This window comes from Mastomys coucha, unplaced genomic scaffold (genome assembly GCF_008632895.1).
Source record: "Mastomys coucha isolate ucsf_1 unplaced genomic scaffold, UCSF_Mcou_1 pScaffold21, whole genome shotgun sequence".
Classification (NCBI taxonomy): Eukaryota; Metazoa; Chordata; class Mammalia; order Rodentia; family Muridae; genus Mastomys; species Mastomys coucha.
Window position 1 is genome coordinate 47,195,874 of NW_022196904.1, and position 24,533 is coordinate 47,220,406.

General features: G+C 37.9%; 1 protein-coding gene and 1 pseudogene across 1 annotated transcript in view; both read right to left on the minus strand.

The window, feature by feature from the left end:
- Gabrg3 (gamma-aminobutyric acid type A receptor gamma3 subunit) overlaps positions 1–24,533 on the minus strand; it is a 644,969-nt gene that overhangs the window by 95,837 nt on the left and 524,599 nt on the right. The window lies entirely within an intron of this gene.
- Positions 5,481–6,362, minus strand: LOC116104087 (annotated as a pseudogene).

Consider the following 24,533-nt stretch of genomic DNA (forward strand, 5'->3'; position numbering starts at 1 on the left):
TTTTTTACAAAAGTTCACTAAAAGTTTCAACATAAATCCACATTATAAATTGAATAAGAAGTTTACAACAGAGATGTTTCCATGTGTTTCAATTAAGACTAGTTAGCTAGGCACATTTTATTGGTCACTAGCTCCACTTGTTCATTGAGAGTCTAAAACTATATTTTTGTGTCTAAGTTTGCATTGAAGTTTTGTATAAATCCAATCAACATTTTATCTTCTGTTCTTGCACCTACAATGAATCATTCATTCCCTCTTATGACCTTTCACTAATTGTTTTACAGCTCTTAAGAATGTATTCTAAGTTGTAAATGCCTGCTGTTTTTATTTTGGGAGAGTTTATTTTATCTTTTAAATCTCATATTGCCTTGTTTGGCCATTTTTTGTACATTTTATTGGATATTTTACTTACTTACATTTTAAATGTTATCCCCTTATCGGGTTTCCCCTCCAGACTCCCCCATCCTACCCTCCCTCCCCCTGCTTCTATGAGGGTACTCACCCACCCACTCATTCCTGCCTCCCTACCCTGGCATTCCCCTACACTGGGGCATTGAGCCTTCAAAGAACCAAGGGCCTCTCCTACCATTGTTGCCAGACAGGCCATGCTCTACTACATATGCAGTTGGAGCCATGGGTTGTTCCATGATCCTGTGAGCTCTTGGGGGTATGGTTGGTTGATATGGTTGTTCTTCCTATGGGTTGCAAACCCCTTCAGCTCCTTCAGTCCCTTCTCTAACTCCTCTATTGAAACCCCATGCTCAGTCCAATGTTTGGCTACAAGCATCTGCCTCTGTATTTGTCAGGCTCTAGCAGAGCCTCCCAAGAGACTGCTATATCAAGCTCCTGTCAGTCATCACTTCTTGGCATCTGCAATAGTGTCTAGCTTTAGTGTCTCTATATGGGATGGATCCCCAGGTGGGGCAGTCTCCAGATGGCCTTTCCTTCAGTCTTTTCTCCACACTCTGTCTCCATATTTCCTTCCTTGAGTATTTTGTTCTCCCTTCTAGGAAGGAATGAAGCATCCACACTTTGATCTTCCTTCTTCTTGTGTTTCTTGTAGTCTGTGAATTGTATAGTGGGTATTCTGAGCATTTTGGAGGTCAACATGTAGAAGAATGCAAACTGATCCATTCTTGTCTCCCTGTGCGAAGCTCAAGTCCAAGTGGATCAATGACCTCCACATAAAACCAGATATACTGAAACTAATAGAAGAGGAAGGTGGTAAGAGCCTCAAACACATGGGCACAAGGGAAATTTTCTTGAACACAATACCAATGGCTTATACTCTATGATCAATAACAAACAAATGGGACCTCATAAAATTACAAACCTTCTGTAAGGCAAAAGACACTACTGTCAATAGGACAAAATGGCAACCAACAGATTGGGAAAAGATCTTTACCAACCCTATATCCCAGAGATGGCTAATATCCAATGTATACAAAGAACTCAAGAAGTTAGACTCCAGAGAACCAAATAACCATACTAAAAATGGGGTTCATAACTAAACAAAGAATTCTCAACTGAGCAATACTGAATGGCTGAGAAGCACCTAAAGAAATGTTCAAAATATCCTTAGTCATCAGGGAAATGCAAATCAAAACAACCCTGAGATTCTACCTCACACCAGTCAGAATGGATAAGATAAAAACCTCAGGTGACAGCAGATGTGGAGAAAGAGGAACACTCCTTCATTTTTGGTGGGATTGCAAGCTGGCACAACCACTCTGGAATCAGTCTGGTGGCTTCTCAGAAAATTGGACATAGTATTACCTGAGGACCCAGCTATACCACTCCTGAGCATATACCCAAAAGATGCTCCAACATATAACAAGGGCACATGCTCCACTATGTTCATAGGAGCCATATGGAAAGAACCCAGATGTCCCTCAACAGAGGAATGGATACAGAAAATGTGGTACATTTACACAACGGAGTACTACTCAGCTATTAAAAACAATGAATTCATGAATTTTTTAGGCAAATGGGTTGAATTAGAAAATATCATCCTAAGTGAGATAAACCAGTCACAAAAGAACACACATGGTATACACTGATAAGTGGATATTAGTGCAAATGCCTGCATCCTATCTCAGAAGCAATTAACTCATGACACATGGACACTGACAGAGTTTTAATTGCAGTTTTCATTTCAGATAGGGCTTTAATAGCAGTCCTATTATAAAGGGCTTAATAATTACAGTATAATTTTAGGAATTCTTATAGAATCATTATTATGAATTAAGAAATGTGTTTGTCCATATAACATCAGTACAAGGCAGTACATTTTTGTTGATCTGCAAAATATCTGCCCAGTAGGGTGGCTAATGCTCAGAGATTATATAATATTAATTTTATAAAGACAAGAAAGGAATATCAATGTCAGGAATCAATACCTGAAAACATTATCCTTTCAACCTTGCCTGCAAGGGCTCACTCATTGACAGTCCACAGTCCATGCTGAAACAATCTCAGGAAGATCACCTGTTAGCCTTTCACCTCCCCTAAATGGCTGCTGCCAATATAACCTCCCCTGGTCTATGATTTCAGTGGCCTGTGAGTTCTTGCCTGCTAAACTAAGAAAAACTCTTCCCTAAATATTATTAATAATAATAATAACTAATATTAATAATAACTACTACTATTATTATTATTTTTAAAAACAGCATGACACAGCATTCATATATGCATTTGCTGTTACTTCATTACTTCTCATGTAACACGAATTCTACTATGTAACTCATGAGTCAATGTACGTAAACTTGTAACTCATGAGTCAATGTTCACAAACATGTAACTCACAACTAAACATACACAAACATATAACTCATGAGTCAATGTACACAAACATACATAACACATGAGTCAATGTGTATAAACGATTACTTCTTTCACAAATTGTGCCACATTTTACTTCACGATTTTCTATTACAGGCTGAGTATTCCACATCCACAATTTCTGGGACCATTAATAATTTATATTTCAATTTTCTGTGTTTGGGGGATATTTTCATATGTCTAATTAATTTTCATTAAGATGTAACCCAAGTATCAACCCAAAATTCCTTTAGCTTTTTATAATCATATCATGAATGTAATGTTATACAGTGTTGTTCTTTTGACACAATATCTTTTTATATTGTTGACTATGACAAATGATTTAGGTTTCTTTTTAAAAAACATTAATTATAACATATGAATTATAGGGTGAAAGTTAGAGAGGAAGGTTCAGAGGGATGCTGAGCAGGAGAGTCACAAGACCTCCTGAACTCAGTGGCACAGGGGACAAGAGGGAACCTGAAGGACATTGGTCAGAGACCATCCACTGACCAGTAACAGTTATTCAAATTGGAGGTCTTACCAAGTTGGACTTTGGTGAAACTGTATTTTGGTCTTGTGTTGCTGCCTATCTGAGATGGATATAGTTTTCTTTGTGTCTATCTAATAAAGATTCTTTTAATCATTTTCTTCATTGCTAGCTTGGTTGTATAAACAAACATTCTTGGAAAGAGTAATAACATCTTTTACTGAACCTTCTGTAAAGTGGACAAATTGCTTAAATGACTGGAAAGTTTGGAATCTGACATCTAGAGCCAAGATGTCAGTGATTCTCTGTGGCCTGCCAGTGTGATGGTTTTTCTACCAACGTATTTAAAAAAGAATGATGATTTATGACTTTATTCTATTAAAACTCAGTAAAGTTATTACCACATTGGAATAGAATTTAGTCAAGCCTGAACCTATGTTTCCAGGCCATCAATCACTTATATTTGGCTCAGAATAAGGGTTTTCCCCTTTAAAGAAGGTGTGCTATGGTGTTAACAATTGTCACTCATTGCCTTACTTATGCTTTTAAAATGCCCCCATTTTTCATTTGTAATAATAATTTTGCTAGGTACCACAATACTGGCTGATAGTTCCTTAATTTCAGAATGTAAAATATATCATACCATGGTTCTCTGGCTTTTTAAGAATACTGATATCATCACATATTTTTTTTCTCATGTCACTTCCTTTGTCTGGAAATTGGAGTTTATTCCTTATTTATTCTTATAGGCATATAGTTCATTCTGATATTTGACAATGATTTGACAATTCTCTCAAACCTTGCCTTGTGTATTGCCTTCCTACCCCTACCAACTCCCCACTCCTGCCTTTAAGTTGCTGCCTCAGATTCAAGTATTTCTGATTTGTAACCCACAGAGTTTAACCTGGGATCTGTATGACAGTTGGTTTTGATCTATCCAGTGAGCCTTGTGGACTCAGTTTATGTAGTGGTTCTTCTCTCATCTTTTCCCACCAGCATTTGTGGTCCCTGTAATCTTGTTGATGGCCACCCTGACTATATGAAGATAGAACCTTAAAGTAGTTTAAATTTTCATTTATTTGTTAACTAGGACTGATGAACACTTTAAAAAAGAATTTACTAGCCTTTTCTGTTTTCTTTAGAAAACTCTGGTTTTTTTTTTTTTATGTTTTGTGCTGTTTATTTTCTTGATGTTTAGTTTCTTGGATTCTTCATATATACTAGATACTAATCCTCTGTCTGATGTAGATCAGGCAAAGATTTTTCCCATTCTATGAATAACCTCTTTATTCAATTGATGCTTTCCTCTGGTTTACAGAGGATTTTTAATTTCATGAAACATCATTTGTCAGTTTTTTTCTCCTACTTTCTATGCTCCCAGATTCCTTTTCTGGAAGTCCTATCCTGTAAACATGGGTTGAAGTACACTCTACACATTTGCCTTTAACAGTTTTTAGAGTACTGGTCTTGTGTTTAAGTCCTTGATCCATCTGAAGTTGAGTTGCGTTTTATGCAGAGATTTATGTTGAGTTTATGTGAGAGATACAGATTCAGTCAATCCTCTCCATGCAGCCATCCAGTTTTCCCAGTGCTATTTGTTGAAAATGCTGTCTTTTCTTAATGTGTGTTTTGATCTCTTTCTCAAAAATCAGGTGCCAATGAGAGCATGGGGTTTAATATGGGTCCTAATTTGTATTCTACCCATCAGTGTATATGTTTTTATACCAGTAACAGGTAGTTCTATTGATTTGGATCTGTGAGTAGCTTGGAGTCAGGTATGATGACTCCTCCCACATTAGCCCTTTCGTTCAAGATTGCTTTGTTTTCCCTTAGTCTCTTGTGCTTCCTTGTACATTTCTCTCTGAATAATTGTCCCAGAATTTTGATCAGGGTTGTATTAAATCTATAAATGCCTTTTAGTAGAATGGTCATTGTTTCACAACATTAATTCTTCCCATCCAAAAGCCTGGCAGGTCTTCTTATCTGCTAGTATCTTCCTCAACGTTACTCTTCAGTGTTAGGAACTTTTCATTGTAGTGCTCTTTCACATACTTGATCAAGCTTATTTCTTAGTGTTTTATTTTATTTTTCTCACTTTTGTGAATGGGATTGTTTCCTTGGGTTTGGTTTTATTCCCATGTATAAAGCTGTTTTATTAGGTTGTTAGCAATTAGGAACACACCAGTTTGTGAGGATACATTCCATCTGTTGGGAAGAACTGAGATCATAGGTAGTGCTGGAGCTGAGGAACCCCTCTGATCTTTGGCAAAATCTATGATTCCAAAGTTTTGTGATCAGCCTTGCGCTGTTCTATAATCTCATATTTCTCCTTCTCCATGTCAAATATCTTGCCCTCTTGGTGCCTGGGTTTGCACAGCTGCTTCATCTTGAAGTAAGCATCAGTCAGGTGTTTGGGGATTTAAACCTTGCTGATATTAATTTTTGTAGACGTGATGATGACAGACTTTTAGTGTGTTCTGCACAGAGGAACCAGGCTGAGGGCAAGAGGTCCAGTCACAAGTAGCAAGCCTCTGCCCAGCTACTTCAGGAAAGCTACTTTTTTGCCCATGTGTCATCCAGTGACAAGGGTCAGGACAGTCTCAGGAGTGCTGTTGCACACAGCTTTCTCACGTGTTGAATGAAGGGCTTTTTGCCATAACGTAGCAGCTTCCGAGGCACATCTTCATATACTGAAGCTTCACTAACCCAGTACCACCATTCTTGTCTCCATCAACTGTTTTTATGACAGTAGCAAGGACCTTCTCCTTTTTCTTCTTTTCACACTTGGACTTGACAGCTGAGTATTTCCTTTTGTACAAGGCCATTATGGAACACACAGCAGGGCAGGGATTAGCTGCTATTTCCTCTAGCCAGAACAGGGTTTCGGCTGCAAGGGGACTTCTCCTTCCTGGGCCTTTTAACCTTAGGGTCACCCTTTTTGGCTGCACTAGTGGCCAGGGCCCCAGTGGAAGCAGCATCACTACCAGCCTTCTAGGCTGCAGGCAGTTTTCTTCTTTGTTTCATCAAGCATTTCAACTTTTTCACCTGTCATCTTGTAAGATGGGAAAGAGAACTAAGGGCCTGGCTTCTGGGGCCTTAAAAGCAATTTTTCATTTATTTTCCATAGTGCCTGTCATCTGTATATAAGAAGACTACTAATTTTGTGTTTTAATTTTTTATCGGTCCACTTTACTGGAAGTGTTTATCAGCTTTAAGAGATTTTAGCTGACTGTTTAGACTCTGTTTGGTATAGAATTTATTTTCCTTAATTCATTTATCAGCATCTTTGAGAAAAAAATGTGATTTCTATAGAAATCACATTTAACATTTCAGCTATTTGTCTTTTCTAATTTTGAGAAATTGTGAAATTCAGAGGTGTCATACTGGATTGTTGTCTTCGTTGTCTTAGCATTCTATCGATGTGATGAAACACCATGACCAAAAGAAACTTGGGGAAAAAAGTATTTTGCTTATATGACCTGATCTCATTCCTTTATAAAGGAGTTAGGGCAAGAGTTCAGGACAGGAACCTGAACAAAGGAGCTGATGTAGAGGCCATGGAGAAATGCTGCTATTGTTGTGCTCCTCAGGGCTTGCTTAACCTGCTTTCTTATAGAAGCTAGAACTATCAGCCCAGGGATTGGCATGCCACACCCCTCCATGAGCTTGTCCTTCCCATATCAATCATAAATCAATAAAATATACCACAGGGCTGTCCATAGACCAATCTTGTGGAGCCATTTTCCTCAATAACATTCCCTCTTCCAAATGACCCTAGCTTGTGTCAACTTGACATAAAATTCTCCTATATCTCTCTATCAAACCATCTCAAATTGATGACCTAGTTTTCCTTGATTATTACACACACATACACACCTCTAGAAATGGCTGTCTAAATAAGGCCTAAGTAATAATAGTAATAATAATAATAATAATAATAATAACAACAACAATAATAAATACCAATAAACATGCTAATTCAGAAAGGTAGAAATCTCACAGGAGTGGGGGGTCCTAGCCCTAGAGAAAGAGCTATGAGCTATTAATGACTGTTGACAGAGGAGAAGTTTGTCTCTCCCCAGGATGAGCCCTTGATTGGTTCTCCAGTACAACATATAAACAAGAAAAGCAGATTCAACAGGTACTTTTTTCATTTTTTGGCAGGGATGTCTCGTCCATTTTTTTCTCCTTCCTTTCCATTTGATTCTGTTCATTCTATTTCATGTGATTAATTCTGGTAAACTATCTTTCCCTGGGATTGTGCTCTAGGGAGAAGCTAACTCCAGTAACAACATATGGATTGACAGCAGCTCCAGTGTTAATTGCAATAGACGACACTGTGTCTATTATTCAGAAATAGTGAATTCATTGTCAAAGTTGTAGTTTATGGTTTTTAACGTTTTAGCATCAGGTGTGTCACTTTTAATTAGTGAAGTAGGGAGGGAATACAAAAGGAGAAACAGAGGAGTGAAGAATAAGAAGGAGACTTTATGGAGTAGAGGTACAAAGGCAGTAGAGAAAATGTTGTGTATTAAGTTTAGAGAAAGAAACAGCAAATAAAAGATTTTTACAATGTACTATAGGAGGTGAAGAGATGGCTCAGTGGTTAAGAACACTGTCTGCTCTTCTAGAGACCTGGATGGGTTCAATCCCCAACAGCCATATGACAGATAACAACTGTCAAAACACAATCCTGGGGGACTCTAATGCCATCTTCTGGTCCCAAAGGACACTACATGTAGCCATAAAACAACATAAAATCTCAAAAACAAAGGATACAAATTAAAACATAACCACTGAACAGTTAAAGCATAAAAATATAAGTATTAAGTAAAAAATTAAAATATGCAGTAAAAAGTTCAATATAATGTATATAATGTTTTTAGTATTTCTTCCCATTTGGGAAGATTTGCCCACTCACTCCCTTCATATCCCATTTTAAATCTTGTCTCCACTAATGCATATGGCTGGGGGAGGGAGTTGCAGAGAGCAGAGGATGCTAGTCTCCCAAATTCAGACAAGTAAGTGTGTCTTCCAGGAGATAAGTGTTTCTGGGTCCAAAGATCACTTTAGCCATTCTTTCTTACTTCCTATGCTGTACACTATAACCCCATCCTTGGTTCTTTTGGGGTCAGTGTGCCTGTGTGTTGCTTTGTGTGTCTGAAGTTCTGACAGAGTGTGGTGTGCCAGCCCAGCCATGTTTGCTGTTTTCAGTTGGTCAGAACATCGTAGGTAGGTCCCTTCACACATTTTCTGGAGTGTAAATATCCCTCCTTTTAGAAAATGTTTTCTCTCTTTTTTCCCTATCAACTTGAATTCTGTATATACGTGGAGTATTTGCTCTTTGTTGTCTATAAAGCCTATTCTTTCATTATAATATTAACTGTGAATTTGTCATATCTGACCATTGTGTTGAAGGATATTCAATCTGTACCAGACAGTTTTAGAGAGTTTTTTTCCTCCACCCCAGGAGGATATAGAATTTTCCAGAATGTTTCTCCATATTTAGTGTGATCAGATGGTTTCTCTTCTTCATTTTTTTGACATGCTGAATCGCTCCTTTACTTTTCACACTGACTCATATTGAATACTGGGGATGAGAGTCACTTGATTGTGGTATATCATCCTTTCCAAAGACTACTAGATTTATTTGGCCAATATTTTGTTGAGGAATTTTCTATCTATATTCATCAAGGATATTGGTTGGTAATTTTTTTTAATTTTTATAATTCAAAGGAACATACACAACAGTAAAACACGAGAAGAATCATGACAAGAAAGGAATCAGTAAGTACATATCTCACCCAAGGTTTATGGAAAAACTCTCTCTAAGGGTGGTCCCTTCCCAGTTTTTCCACTTAATTAAACATCCATTCAAAATCTCTGGAATAAGATGCCTGACAATAGTTTGCAAAATCATGCCTTAATTATTTTTGTTATTTAAAAAGACTGACATTTGTGGCCACAGAAAAAGTACAAACAGTAAACTCAAAAGGAATTTCTTATACCTTAAAAAATGTCATTTAAAGACCATAGCAACCATTTGTGAACATTAAACCATTTGTGAACTTCAAACTGAACTGTACAAAAATTTTGTTGGCGGTAATAGTGTGACCCATTACATGGTATTTTTAATAGCTTTAGGTCAGTGGTCTATTCAGAAGTCTGCCATGGTGACATAGGGGACTCTTTCATCTCTGATCACATAATTCCCAAGAAGTAATACTAACACACAAGATAAATTGTTTTTCTTCCTATTTCTTTCTTATCTTAAACTAGATTTTCTGATTTACTTTGGTTACCATAAAAAAAATCAAAATAACAAAGCTTTCTACTCCTGGCTTGTATGAAAAGAAAGAAATGCAAAAGCATTGTTTTGTTTTATATTTTCCTTGAAATCACCATCTTAAAGTTTCCAAATAAAGTGATTGTAAATTTTTTTGTTCCTTTATTTTAATGTGTGTGTGTGCGTGTGTGTGTGTGTGTGTGTGTGTGTGTGTGTGTGTGTATAAGGTTATTTTTGTCTGTATGCAGATGTGTCTCACATTGTGTAGTACCCATAGTGGACAGAAGAGAGATTCCCCTGGGACTAGAGTCAGAGACAAGTATGAGGTGAGTGCCTCAGGTCCTCTGGAAGTGCTCTTAACATCTGTGTGATCTTTCTTGTCTGAAAGGAGTATTTCTTAAAAGGAATTTTATTGTATCACTGTTGTGTGGAAGGATGACTTTGGCAGAAGTCAGGTAAGATAAAAGGAATCTGCAGAGCTCTGCCCTTGGTGATTGAATGCCCAAGGTCAATGTGGTCTTCCTCCCTTAATTGTGTAGCAAGATACCTGTTGCATGGGAGAATCAGGGAAAGATGATGAACAAACACATAAAGAAAGGCAGAGAAGGCATTTGTTACACTCCATGTTGGATAGCACACCTTCCTGGAGGCATCATACACATAGCTACATTAAAGCTCTGAAAAATATGACTAAAGTCACAAAATTTTATGTCTCAAGCATATTCTGAATATATGGGAAAGTTTCCTGGTAAGCACACAATTTGGGAAACCATTATACTTTGTTTTAGAACTAGATACATTTACATTTAAAGAAGTTTTGTTTTCTTAGTAACTTTGACGTTCTGCAGACTCTCTGAGAGCAATCCTTTCCATCAAGACCCCTCAGGATGTGAACCATGCGAATCTGTGTATGTGGGAAGCTCAGTGCACTTACAGAAATCCTCGTCTTGCTTTTGTTCAGCTCTCTCTGATGGGGATTCTGTAATTTGCACTCATCAAAGCTTGCAAATTGACTTGAATCAAAGTTTTTTAGAAGCTATAATACACTATCATCAAACCCTAGTGCTATGCAAGTGCACTCAAACTATATTTTCAGGCACAATTATGTGGATAATTATGTCATAGATGGTATTCAGATGAAAATGAGTTGCATTTACAAGCAATTATTCTATGTATTATTTTATGCCTGCTGTCACCCATATCCATGCAAAATGCTTTTTTGATCTATGCTGTTCCCTCATTACCTAATTTCAGATCCAATTTACGGACACATATTGCAAAGTGTTTAAAACTAAATCTATTGTCTTTTATAAAGGAACCTTGTTTATTTTCATTTTCCCTTTCTTTGGTAAACAGGTTACCATCAACATGAAGTTGATGTTCCATTTGCTGGTTTTTTTTTTTTTTTTTTTTTTTTTTTTTTTTTTTTTTTGGTCATCAGCAGAATGGTTCGAATGGCTCAGTGTTGTTGGATGGACCATACTTGTTCAGCATCCTCCTTCCTACCTTAGCCCAGGTCCTCCTCAACTCTCCTGTAGACCTTGTAGTATCTCCTAATTGATCTTTGTGATTATGCATTCTCTCTACTTGAATACTTAAAAGTTACTCTCTTGTGAAAATCAGAGCTTTTACTGATTAAGACCCATATGGTCTCTGAATTCTGGTCATAGAAAGGCCCACATGCTAAGGGGAGGTCACCTCAGCTTCATTAGCTTTCATCCTGATTATGCTCCATCTTCTTGTCTGTAATTAGTAGTAATCAGAACCACAACTCAAATGCACTTTGATGAAATATTTTAAGCATCACTCCCCCCAAAGCCATAAAAGATGAAGAATTCGACAATAAATTCTTTTAAAGCATGGGTTTGATACCTGACAAAAACATTTAATTTGGTCTACTTCAGCTTCAGTTGGCTCAGGAGTCTCAAGATGTGAACTCCACACCTGAGGACAGATAGGTGTCCTCCAGGCAGGGCTTTCTAACACAGTGGGTATGGATACAGTGGTTACAGTAGTTGGGACACATTTTAATTATTAGTGGGAGACACTTGCTGCTTTCCTCAGTTCAGGCGACAGAGAATTTTCTTCCTTTTCTCTGCCCTACAGGGGCAGCACCATGGTAGCCACCTTCAAAGCAGTCAGCAACGGGGCACTCTCATGGTCTCAGCCATCTGCCCATTCCTTGGCCCTAGCAGAGATCTGCTTACCGACATGCACTCTATCACTGCTCCTTATTCCAACTAAGAAATATTGGGCCCAAATAATCATCAGGGTAGCTGGTAAATAAGCCAGGGTTCATCTGTGAGAATGAAAACAATCAACCAAGTACTGTCCAGTACTCACAAAAATACACTGCATACCACCCACAACTTAAAGATATATAGCCTCTCTGTATAAATCCTTACATCCTACAAAATATAAAAATACACTGCACAGCATCTACAACTTAATGATATATAGCCTATCTGTATAAATCTTTATATCTTACAATCCACCATCATGGGAAGAACACTTGTATGGCATGACTGAAGACCTGAGTCCATTCCTGAGGCTTCAGAACAAATAAGACAAACAAATAAGCCACCACCATGAGAGAAAGATGGTGATAATGAGGCTGAAAGCTTTAGCCCACAATCAGACCAGCATTTCTCTACTGTCTTGATCTATTTATTGATACTATTCATGTTCTCCATATTCCTCCCTAAAGGATCCATTACAGCTACTCTCTGAACATGACCTGGCACAGGATGATACTGCACTTAGTGCAGCTTTAGGATCTATATCAAATCATGAATCCCTTCATCCACATTCCATCTTCATGTGCCCCAACCATAGCTGTTCAGTCCAGGAAACCAGTGACCAACAAGAGTCATATTCCCAGCATGTAGGTAATAGTCAGTTCAGGAGATGGGGAGCATAAGGGGAGATGCACTGACTCTAGGAAAACCTGGCGTGAGGAGTGTGAGCAATTTTACATTGCTGTTAGAGTGTCTCCCTGTATTCTGTGGCAGGATGAAAAAGCCCAATGTACTCTCTCTGCATCCCCAGACACTAGTCTGTGGCATTTTCTATTTTCTCACTGTCACATTTTTTTTTTTTCTGGACAGGTTTCAGCTGAGTACCAATTAACTTTTTTAAGTGCTTCTTAGAGGAAAATGTCACCATGCTGAAACACGCACCTGTAAAGATGAAACAAAGAGAGACTGTCCATCAAGCAGGAAAGCTCGAAGGTGAAACTTGGGAGGGAGATTTAATGAGTAGGACACAACAGACATAGGAAAAAAACTGGCCCCTTTCGTCATTGCAAGGCTGGTATTTGCCAAGACTGTACTGGCATGGATGTATTTCTAAAGAACTTAATTGTTCTATGTCAGCTAGTTATTTTTACCCAGAACAACCAATCTACAATATACCCAACCTCCCAATGCTTGATTGCTCAGCTCTCCCAGAAAGATGGTGGATTACTGCTGATTCTGCTGCTCTAAGTCCTGCCCCTAGAGGGCAGCAGTCTACTCAGCAGCACTGACAGGTGCACAATTCTTGCCTATCATTGAGCCAACTATGCCCATGACACCTTCTAACTAAAGCTAAGTCCCTCTACTGAATAAGATTGGTGTTCTGATGGGTGTGGCCAGCTTCCTTAGACTTTGCCTTAAGCCTTCACTGTGATGCAGAAAGTTCTGAAAAACCTGGGAACTTTACCCATGAAGTGAATCTACTGAATTAGGCAAAACCACCTTAAGGTAAACAAGTAGGGAGATGTCTCATCTGTGCATCTAAACTAATTGACTTCGGCCGAGCAAAGGGAATGCTGTTAGATAGCAGCACGGAAATGCAGGGAAGTACAAAGGTCTCACTGGAGACCACAATCAATACTGACTATGTAAATCACTAAAGTACAGAGGGAAAGTTAGGAAGGAGTACATGCCATCAAAATGCATGACTGCAAAAGTGCATAGATAATGAAAATAAATGAAGTTAGCTAGTGTTTCTGTGGCCTATTTCCTGAAAATAATGAAAGCAGAGCAATGATAAGCCAGTGAAAATGGAATAATTCAAAAGGTAACTTTTAAAATAATACAAGCTCCTGTGTAAGGATAGAGATAATAGAAGAGGGACACACAGCATAGAGAATGTACTTAAAAGACTGAGAGAAGATAAAGGGAGAAGAAAGACACAACTGTGCTAATTGAAATGTCCTGTGAGTCCCCTGGAAACTGGAACTGCTTCTGTGAGGCTTGGTGAAAGAGTGAGTCAGTTAAAACTAAACTGCATGACAGAGACAGAGAGAGGGAGGGAAGATGGGAGAGAGGGGAGGAGGGGGAGAGACAGAGAAGGAGGGAGACAGAGACAGAGACAGAGAGAAACACTTTGGAAATGTACAAAGGAAGTGAATGCATACCTGAAAAGTGTGTAAGAAAAGATCTGAAACTCCCTGGTTGGGCAAAATCATAGCAAGTAGCTTCCAAAAGGAAGTTCAAGTGGATCAAGTGAAAACAGGTATCCTATCTGCCAGCACGAGCCCACAGACATCTGCATCTTAAACCCAGTTGTGGAATGTGGAGACAGTGATTTCTTCCATGGACAGGTCATAAGCATTGAGATTTCTGTGTCAGTCTGTATGACTCAGAGGGAACCAGAAGAACCAATTTAAAAGATAATGACAGATAACAGTTAATATTCAAGGTACTTTAAGTTGGCTTTCCATACCCCAGGAAGTAGGAAGGCACAAGGAAGCAGATGTGGAAAAAAAGAGTAAGGGACACTGGGAAACCAAGGAAGTAGGTGGCAGACCGTTGGCTCAGACAGAGAAATTCAGAGGAAACAGATGCCCTGTTGGTGGCCAGGCACAGATCTCAACCAAGGGTAAGTAGACTCTGATAGCTCTAAGCGTCAGGAAAAAATGTTCAGCCAACAACCCCAGTCTATGGATATAGAGCTCAACACCTGCAAAGTTTTAGTGGTGTTCTTAGCACCATAGCTGTAACCCTTCATCAGGCTGACTGATACTCAGGAAGTACTGAAATCTCAAGGGCAGGTCCCCCACATGAATATCTTTCAGTGTTGTGATCCCTTCCCATACTCTCAAAGCATTCTAAAGGCATTACCAGCCTATCTAAAACTAGCAACACAGAGGGGTAGGACTTGGGGAGTCTTGGGAAGGTGAGGAAATACATCCAATCCATAGACTGTAAAACTAAGAGTGACTAGTATAGATCCACTAGTATGCATAAAGGGGAACAACTGAACATTTGGACATTCGTCCAAAACAGGCTCAGTAACTCCATAAACCATATAACAATCTATGACAACAAAAATACCATTGGCCATTGTCACCTCTCCTAACATGGAACACTTCTCCTAACAGTAAAACACTTCAGCCCATTGTTTTCAAGTCTCTCTCTCTCTCTCTTTCTTTCTTTCTCTCTTTCTTTCTTTCTCTATTTCTTTCTTTCTTTCTTTCTTTCTTTCTTTCTTTCTTTCTTTCTTTCTTTCTTTCTCTCCCTCTCCCCCCCTCTCTTTCTTCCTTTCTGATTTTCAGAATTTCAGTGCACCTTTACCAGTGATTTTACCTTATTGTGCTTTAATATTTTTATGGTTTTATTTTTTAATCCTTTCACATATACATAAGAGTTTACACAGCTTTTCATTACTGGATAATTTAAAACTTATTTCCTTATTGTATGAGTTATTTTTTATTGTCATGACTAACTACTTGACAAAAGCAAGTTAAAGGAGGAAGGTTTATTTTGGCTAAGAATTTGAGTGCACAGTGTCTGTGGTGGCTTGAACACATTTGGCCCATGGGAAGTGGCACTATTAGGAGGTATGGCCTTATTGGAGAAAGTGTAGGCTTGTTAGAAAAAGTTGTCACTGTGGAGATGGGGTTTTGAGGTCTTACATATATGCTCAGTTTTGGCCATGTGGTCCAGACCCTCCTCCTGGCTCCCAGAGGAAGATAGGTTTCTTCCTGGTTGCCTTTGGGTCAGGATATAGAATTCTTGGCTCCTTCAGCACCAAGTCTTTCTACACGATGCTATGCTTCCCATTATGATGATAATGGACTGAACCTCTAAAACTGCAAGCCAGCTACAATTAAATGTTTTCCCTTATAAGAGTTGCCTCGGGCTGGGCAGTGTTGGTGAACACCTTTAATCCCAGCACTTGGGAGGCAGAGGCAAGCAGATTTCTGATCTTGAGGCTAGCCTGGTCTACAGAGTGAGCTCCAGGACAGTCAGGGCTACACAGGAAAACCCTGTCTCGAAAAACAACAACAAAAAAAAACAACAAAAAAAACCAAAAAAACAAACAAACAAAAAAAGTTGCCTTGGTCATGATGTCTCTTCACAGCAATAGAAACCCTGACTAAGAGTGTGCCCATCATGGCAGGGAAGCATGGTAGTGAGAGCAGACCTAGTTCTCACTATGAACAGGAGCACAAGGGTGAGGCAGATGGTCACATTACATCCATGGTCAGAAAGCAAAGAGAGGAATGTTGATGCTCTATTGTCTACTCCTGAGACTACTAAAGAGTCCAAACATAGAATTGTGTGTCCAAAATCAGTGAACTCCCACTTTAGTTAAATACCTCAGTAAATGTGCTTATAGACAGACCCAGGTATTTGTGTACTACGTGATTTTAATAACTGTCAGGTGACAGTTGAAGTTAAACTTCAGAAGTCTAACAACCAAATATGTCATTTTATTTATTCTAATTTTTACTAGTTCTTTAAGAGTTGTGTACAATATTTTTTGACCACTCTCACCCCTTTTACCTCCTTCCGTAACTCTACCACCCTACTTCCCTGTCCATCCAATAACTTCATGTTTCAATATTTAATCCCATTGAGTCTAATTTGTGATGCCCATGTGTTTGGGCTGTGTTGTCTTCCATTGGAACATGGCCAGTTTATCAGAGATTATACACTTAAAACAGAACCAAAAACTGACTCTTGTTTTTCACCAACTGTTAGTTGACAATATGTCCTCATTAAAGAGTGTAACTATAGGCCCACCTCACCTCTTCATGCTGGAATTTTGTTTGGTTAGAGCTTTTACATGCCTTGTGCATCATTTCATAACCACTGTGGTTTCACATGTGAAACTGCCCTACTCTGTTCAGAAGAAATTGTTTCCTTGTAGTTATCTACAACTTCTAGGTCTTGCCCTCTTCTACCCACTCTTACACAATGAGCTCCGAGACTTGTGAGTGTGTGATATCCATGTCTCATTTAGGACTGAGCATTTCACAGTCTTTTATTTTCTGTTCCCTGTCCTGTTGTGAATCTGTAATGATCATCATCTAGTAAAAACAGAAACGTCTCTGATTAGGGTGAGAGATATGTAATTCTATGGGTTAACAATCAATCATTAAGAATCAGTTTAATTTCATGTCCATCTAGCAGAATAAAAGTAGTAAGTAGTAAGTAATAGTAGTAAGGCCCTTGAGGCCTATGATTTGTCTATTCACCGGTTCTTCATCCTGATAGTAGTGTCAGCTATGGGCTTCATCTTGTGGAGGTGGTCTTAAATCCAATCAGAAAGTGATTGGTTACTTCTATTATGCTCATGCCATTATTGCATCAGGGGGCTTGTTTTTCCATGCCGCTTGTTATTATTGCTCATAGGTTTATAGTTAGGTAAGAGTGACAGGTACTCTTCTTATCTAGTAGCATGCATAGCAACTTCCAGCACTATGAAAGCTAGCCAGCACTAATGGAGCTTCTAGGTCAGCACCAGCTTCATGCCCCCATGTTTTTGACTCAAGTTTGTGATATCTTCAGTGAAAATTCTTATTGTCAGGTTCTAGTAGGTAACCAATAAATAGCATTAGTAATAATCTATAATGTTGGGAGTCAATGGCCCTTCATTGGCCTAAAGCTCCAGAAGAGGTAACCTATTCTCGGCACTGGGCTATTGATTTAGTAGCCTATGGCATTCTAAATGGGCATTCCACCCCTGTTCTCTGAAGTCAAAATGTTCACCTCATAATGCAAAGTGCATTTAATCCATCTCCAAAGGTACTCAAATTCATAACAGTTTGAAATTTTTTATTACATATAAGTATGAAATTTCATTTGAGACATATGAAATCATTTTAATTATGGGTCCTATGAAATAAAAAACCATAAAGTCAAGTTGCACACTGTCTATGCAATGGCAGAGACAATTTCCCTTCCTGGGCATATCATAGAGGAATACCAAGAGGAAAATCAGGCCAAAGTAAGACAAAACTCCAGCAAGGAAAATGGACATCATTTCCTTGTTCCACATCCAGGGCTCTTGTTTGGAATCATTTGTACTTTAACTGCCTGTAACACAGGTAGCCTCTCTTTTGGCCTCATTACACTCTGCACCCACAGCTTTCTTCAAAGGATATTCCACAATTATGGCATCTCCAGCATCCATTGACCCTACACTCCAGTTTTGAGTTATTGTTCACAATTTCACATAGTGGACTCTCATAGTTCCTTGAAAGAAACACAATATTGGAACATACTTCTGGAATATAGTTTCTTTTGGAAGCCCTGGTGCAAGTTTCCAGGACCCTAAACTCTTGTATCTTGCATGTATGTAACACTATGGGCACAGTACTGTCAAATTCTGCTACCATCCAACACAGCATGGAAGTCTGTGTGAGTTACTATTTGATTTTAATATCAACTTGCAACAAGTGAGAACCACCTGCATAGGCTTACTTAGTGTCCTGATTACTTTGATTGACATGGGGAGGCTCACCCCAGTAGGAAGGCCCACTCCCATGGTGGGCAGAATTTTCTGGCAGCAGCTCAGATAAAAGGAGCATAGCAGAAGGAAGACTTACTTGCTTTCCTTTCTTCTTGCTGCTGGTGCTGCTGCTGCTGGTGGTGGTAGTGCTGCTGCTATATCCTTCACTGATATCAGAATCACCTTTTCCAAGTTTTCATAATAGATTAGTGATCAGTAGCTCTCCAAGAAATACCTGGGCTTCTAACACCTGGTTAGAACTGCTGAGGCATCCCAGAATCAAGAACCATTTAGCTACCAGATTCTCAAATCTCAGTTGTGATTACTGCTGGTATTACTATTTTAAAATTAGCTTAAATTCATATATATACATATATATATATATATACACACATGTATGTGTGTGTGTGTGTGTGTGTGTGTGTGTGTGTGTGTGTGTGTGTGTTGTATACATTGACTTAACCCATTGGTTCTGTTCCTCTAGAGAACTCTGACTAATAATACAGTGACTAAACACGAGAAAAGTGTTCCTAAGCTATTGTTTTCCAGGAGGGATTCTCTTTGGGGCCATTCATAGTCCTGGCTCTTTCCTTTCTACTTAATTTTCATATTCACAAATTAGGACATTTGAGAAGTGATGTCTTGGCTTCTGGGAATGTATGAGGCTTTTATATAAATGATCTTAACCTTATAACTATTGTAACCACTTTCTTCAAACCTAATTATTCTGCAACTTAATTAGAGTACTTAATTAGTACTCTGTCATTCTTTTAAATCTTTCTGCCATAGGTGCCCCCCCTTTCACATGCACACCTAGCTAAGAGTAATAGGTAGTAATCATGGCTTCTATCTTCTCTCTAAAATTCCTTCTCCAAACCATTTAGGCCTTTACTTTCAGATTCAACATCAATGATGTTCTGAGAGCACAAGCAGAATGTGACCATATATTTTTTTTGGGGGGGGGGAAATATAGTATGAAAAACCACAAGTTAAGTTCCCAATAGACTTCTGTTCTTTTCTGAAACATCATGAAATATATTTACATTATTGGCATTTCTCTTGGCATTTTGGTCTTTAAAACCCCCATTAGAATGATCTATTGAACTCTGCCTGTAGAATATCAGTTGTTCCAAATGCTTGTAACTGGTTTTCAATTCCAAAGGCCTATGAATAACCTGGTTGGGTGTATTACAGAAACAGACCAAGTTCTTGATAAAAAAAAAAAAAACTGCATTGATTATTTTGTTCATGGCTGTGACACATTACCTTTTAAGAAAGACAATCAGAGGCATAAGTGTTTACTTTTGAACCACAGCTTAAGGCATCATGGGAGGACATCTAGGTGGTGAGAATGGCTGCAGCACAGCAGTCGGCAGTAGAAGCATTAGGCAGCTGGTCACATTGCACGTATAGCTAGGAATGATGTGAAGTGAAGTCTTCTATTTTCAGTACAGTCGGTGAGCTCAGTACAAATGATGCTCATATTTAAAGGGGCATTATTACCTCTGTGAAAATGTTCCCATAGACATGCCCAGAAGTATGTCTCCTGGGTATGACTAAATCAACATCCAGTTGACTAAGTTATCTATCCTGCTGGGCATGGGAGTGCATGACTTTAATCCCAACAGTTGGTGAGCAGTGAGTCTTTGTGAGTTTGAATTATGCCTGGTTTAAACAGTGAGATCCAAGATAGCCAGGACTACACAGTGAGATGCTGCTTCAACAAACAAACAAACAAATAAACACACTATTATTTATCATATCTAGTTCCATCTGTAAACCGTATTTCCTTAGTAGGATTTTGTCATTATTAACTAAAAAAGTGTTCTATATTTATTTGCTAGTACTGATCTTTGCATATTTTAGATATTCTATATGCTTTCTCTCTGACTAGTATTAGACAGTGACCTTTTAAGAATATGATGATCAATGAGAAGATTGCCAAATAAAAATGAAAAAGATATCTAATCTAAGAGATGCACAAGTTGTAATATAGAAAACAAGGAACATGGGAAAATGATGTAGTAGTTAATGTTAACTTTCAACCTGGCAACATCTAGTATCTCCAGAGAGATAGGATCTCAGTGTATATACAGATGATTATCCTGGTTGTTATAGTTGAAATGGGAAGTCTTGCCAACTCTGTGTGGTGTCATTCTCTGGCTGAGAACCCTGACTGTGTATGTGGAGAAGGGGAGCATGTATGCATTTGGTGTTATTTGTTCCTGATTACAGATGTGATGTGACCAGCTGTTGAATACACTGATGCTTCTTCATAATGGTAGCCTGTGCTTTGAATAGTGAGCTAAAATAAACTCTCTATACTATAAGTTGTCTTTGTTAGAGCATTTTATCATGGACATATGAAAGTAAATTACATAACTTCTTGACTCCAATGGTCATAACTTTTCGTCTGATAAACTCAAAGTTGCTGAAGCAAATAAAATGATGCTTTAAAATTTCAAAAGTTTACTGGTAAATATGAATGACCAGAAAGAAAATACAAATAAGCAAATGATCTCTACCAAGTTTAGTAACACAGAGTAAAAATGTTAGAGAGTTTGATGAAAAATTAGCCATATGGATAAAGAAATTTTAATATAATAATAAATTATTGAGCAAATAAATTAAGATTTTGAAAAAATAATCAAATGTTGGTAGTAAAAAAAGTCAATGTATCAAAAATAGTAGAAAGCATGACCAATAGAATCAACTAAGCAGAAGGAAGACTATCAGGGATCTATTGCATGATCAACTAATTTAAACATCACTAAAAGGAAAAAAATAGAGTATGAACATAATGTCCAAGAAGTCTGAGATGTAATCAAGAGACCAATCTTAAGAATACACCTGCTAGAAAAACTCACTGAGATAAACGCTAAAGCATAGATGGTCTATAAAATTAACTTACAGAAGAATTTTCTGCAAATCTTGAAGGAACTAGATATGTAAACATAAGAACAACTGGAACCCATATAAACCTGTTGAGAAAAGAGTCTCACTGTGACATTTTGGAGCCAAAACTACATCAAAACTACCAGACACAGAAGCAATATTGAAAACAACATGTGGAAAACACCATATCTTTCACAAAAGCAAAGTAATTAGAATAACACTATATTTATCATCAGCAGCTATAAAATCCAGAAAACCAAAATGATATATTTCAAGACCAGAAAGTAATTCAAAAGTTATTCTCAGCAAAGATATCTTTAAAAACTGATAGAGACAGAAGAACAATCAACAAGCATAAAATAATGCAGTCTAGGATTCCCAAGCCAATGCTGCAGGGGATTGTTAAAGGAATACTATATGTCAAGAAGGAAGGAAGAGAATCTAAAACATGAGATCACAGGGAAGAATAAATTTTGTGAGAAAAACAAACAAACAACAACAAAAAGAACTAGTCCACAGAAAATCAAACAAACAAAATTTCAGGAATTAGTAAGCATCTCTCTGTAATAGCCTTTAATGTAAAGGGATTCAACTTACCAATAAACAGATACACACTAAGTAACTTGATCTAAAACTAATTTTAAGTACCAATTCTTTTCAAGAAACACATCTCACACAGACATCAATCAAAAAAACACAGCGATCAGAGAGACAAAGGATGGAAGAGAATCTGTCAAGTGAGTGGAAGGTGAAAACCAGCTGGTTTACATATAGCTATTATCATATTTGATAAAGTAGATTTCAAACCAAACTTAAACAGCAGTCAATAATAATTAATGATAACAATTAAAGTTAATAAGACTTTTATGTCTTAATAAAGGAAAGAATTCACCAGAAAGATATTGCCAGAAAAGACATCATAATTGTGAATAAATATGCAACAATCTTTGAACCACCGCATATAACTCACTTTAATAAGAACTAAAAGTGATTTTATCTACACACCATTTGGGGAGTAATTATTAGAGGGATTCCAGTAACTAAGACACAGAGAAAACATCATAGTCATGTTTATTGCTGTATTGTTAACAGTAAGTAGGAAATTGTACCAGCCTAGAGTTCTTTTAACAGATGAATGCTTAAAGAATATGTATAACATACCAAAATAAAATTTTATCCAGCCATAAATAAAAATGAAAATCATGACATTTTATAGGAATGCAATGGACCTGGAAATTATTATATTAAGCAAAATAAATCAGATTTAGGAAAACATATATTTTTTCTCATATGTATAACCTTATTTAAAACTGTGTGTGTGTGTATGTGTGTGTATCATGCAAGTAGAAAGCACCCATCCCTTCAAGTTTAGGGTAGATGTGATCTTAAGGGATAGGAGAAACAGATATAGATTGCATGTGACATGAAGGAAGAAGGGAGTGTGTGTGGGCGGGAACCAGGTGAAGGAATAAAAGTCATAATGTGAGATCAAAAGAAGAAGGGGTCAATTGGAATAAAGTATAATAGGAAAATACCATAATAAAACACATTACTTGGCATGAGGACTTCGAAGATGCTAAACAGGTCCATAGCTAAGTTATAGATTTACATCTAAACAGGACATTTATTTTATAATAAAGTACTGCCTATAACAGCTGCACATAAAAGTTACAGCATTGGAGTTAGAGCAATGGCCTAGCCATTAAGCGCTATTGCTGGTCTTGTAGAGAACCTGGGTTCAGGTCCCATCACTTACATTACACCTAATAGCAATATGAAAGTCAATGCCCTCTTCTGGCCTGTATGGGCACAGCACCCTGTGGTATTCATCTGCTCAGGCAAAACACCTACCTATATACAGAAAATAAAAAATACGTCTTTAGAAAAAGTCAGAGTGTTTGACAGGCTGGATATTTAAAAAGAAGAAGATGGAAGTCAAGTGTCAGTTTCAAAGAGTATATGAGGGACTGATTAGATGGCTCACTGAGTAAAAGCCATGTCTAGGCAAGTCTGGTGACCTAAACTTAACCCCTAGAACTTATTCAGTGGTAAATGAAGTAAACTGATTCCATAAGCTTGTCCTCTAAGCACACACATAAGCCTTGGTACAAGTACCTGCACATGCTTTGTACACACAAAAATGTTTGCTCACATCCACATTAAAATATGCAAAGTTTACAGAAACTCAAGAACATTTAATAGTGATAAATTTTCATTTCAGAGAGCTATGATCATTCCAAATTTACACACATTTAATAATGTACCCTCGTAATAATGAATAGAACTGTAAATTAAAGAATTCCCAATAATTTTGGAGTATTTTAATATATATTTTGTATGAATAGACATTAAAATTACTACCTAAAAATTAAGCACTATCATTGGTAGTTATCTAACATTTTAATAAATTAAAAAAATAACTAATGTCACCTGTGTTCTGATATCCTTCCTCCTTTAAGATATCTTCCCCTTTCATTCATGAGCCACCTTAGTCAAATGAGTTGCTTCTTCCCTTTACCATCTGTTCCCCTACCTGCCTGCCATTTGCAAAACCATCAAATCTAACTCCAGACATGTACAGCCCATGAACTCTCTTTGTCCAAGAGCCATCTTTGCTAAGTAAGTTACTTCATTTCTTATCCATTACCCACTTACCACCACCTCCTATACCCATTTCTACACCCACAGGATGTATACACGGAGCCCAAGAACCAGGTTTGTGTATAAGTCACCCTTGCTGGTAAGTCACTTCTTGCTTTTCTTTCTTTTACCTCACCTGTCGCCATCCCTCTACCCTCAGGCCCAGTTCCCTATCAGTGGCCTTCAAACCCATGCCATTCCTGAGCCACAATAACTGGTGAGATATTCCTTTCTTCTCTTACCTGTCCTACCTCAGGTTGCCACCTCTATGCCATCAGAGTGAGCTCTAGATCAGTAGTTTGGGAATCATCTTTGCCTGGCCCAATTAAACAGCTCATTCACCAATGTTTTAGTCTCTTAGTGCAGGCTGTGCATCTCCTGTGCTGGTCCAATATAAAGCACACCAGATTCTCACAACAGACACACCATCAAAGAAACAAGGTCCACATGACCAGTTAAAATCACAAAAGCAAACACATAAATATCCAAGACAGCATGTCTCCCATCAAAATCACTAACCCTAGAGGTGTTTTCTAACAACAACTACCTAGATGAGCAAATAATTTAAAAGAAAAACCATGTGGTATCAAAGATTTTAAGAAATTTAGTGGCTGGGCGGTGGTGGCGCACGCCTTTAATCCCAGCACTTGGGAGGCAGAGGCAGGCGGATTTCTG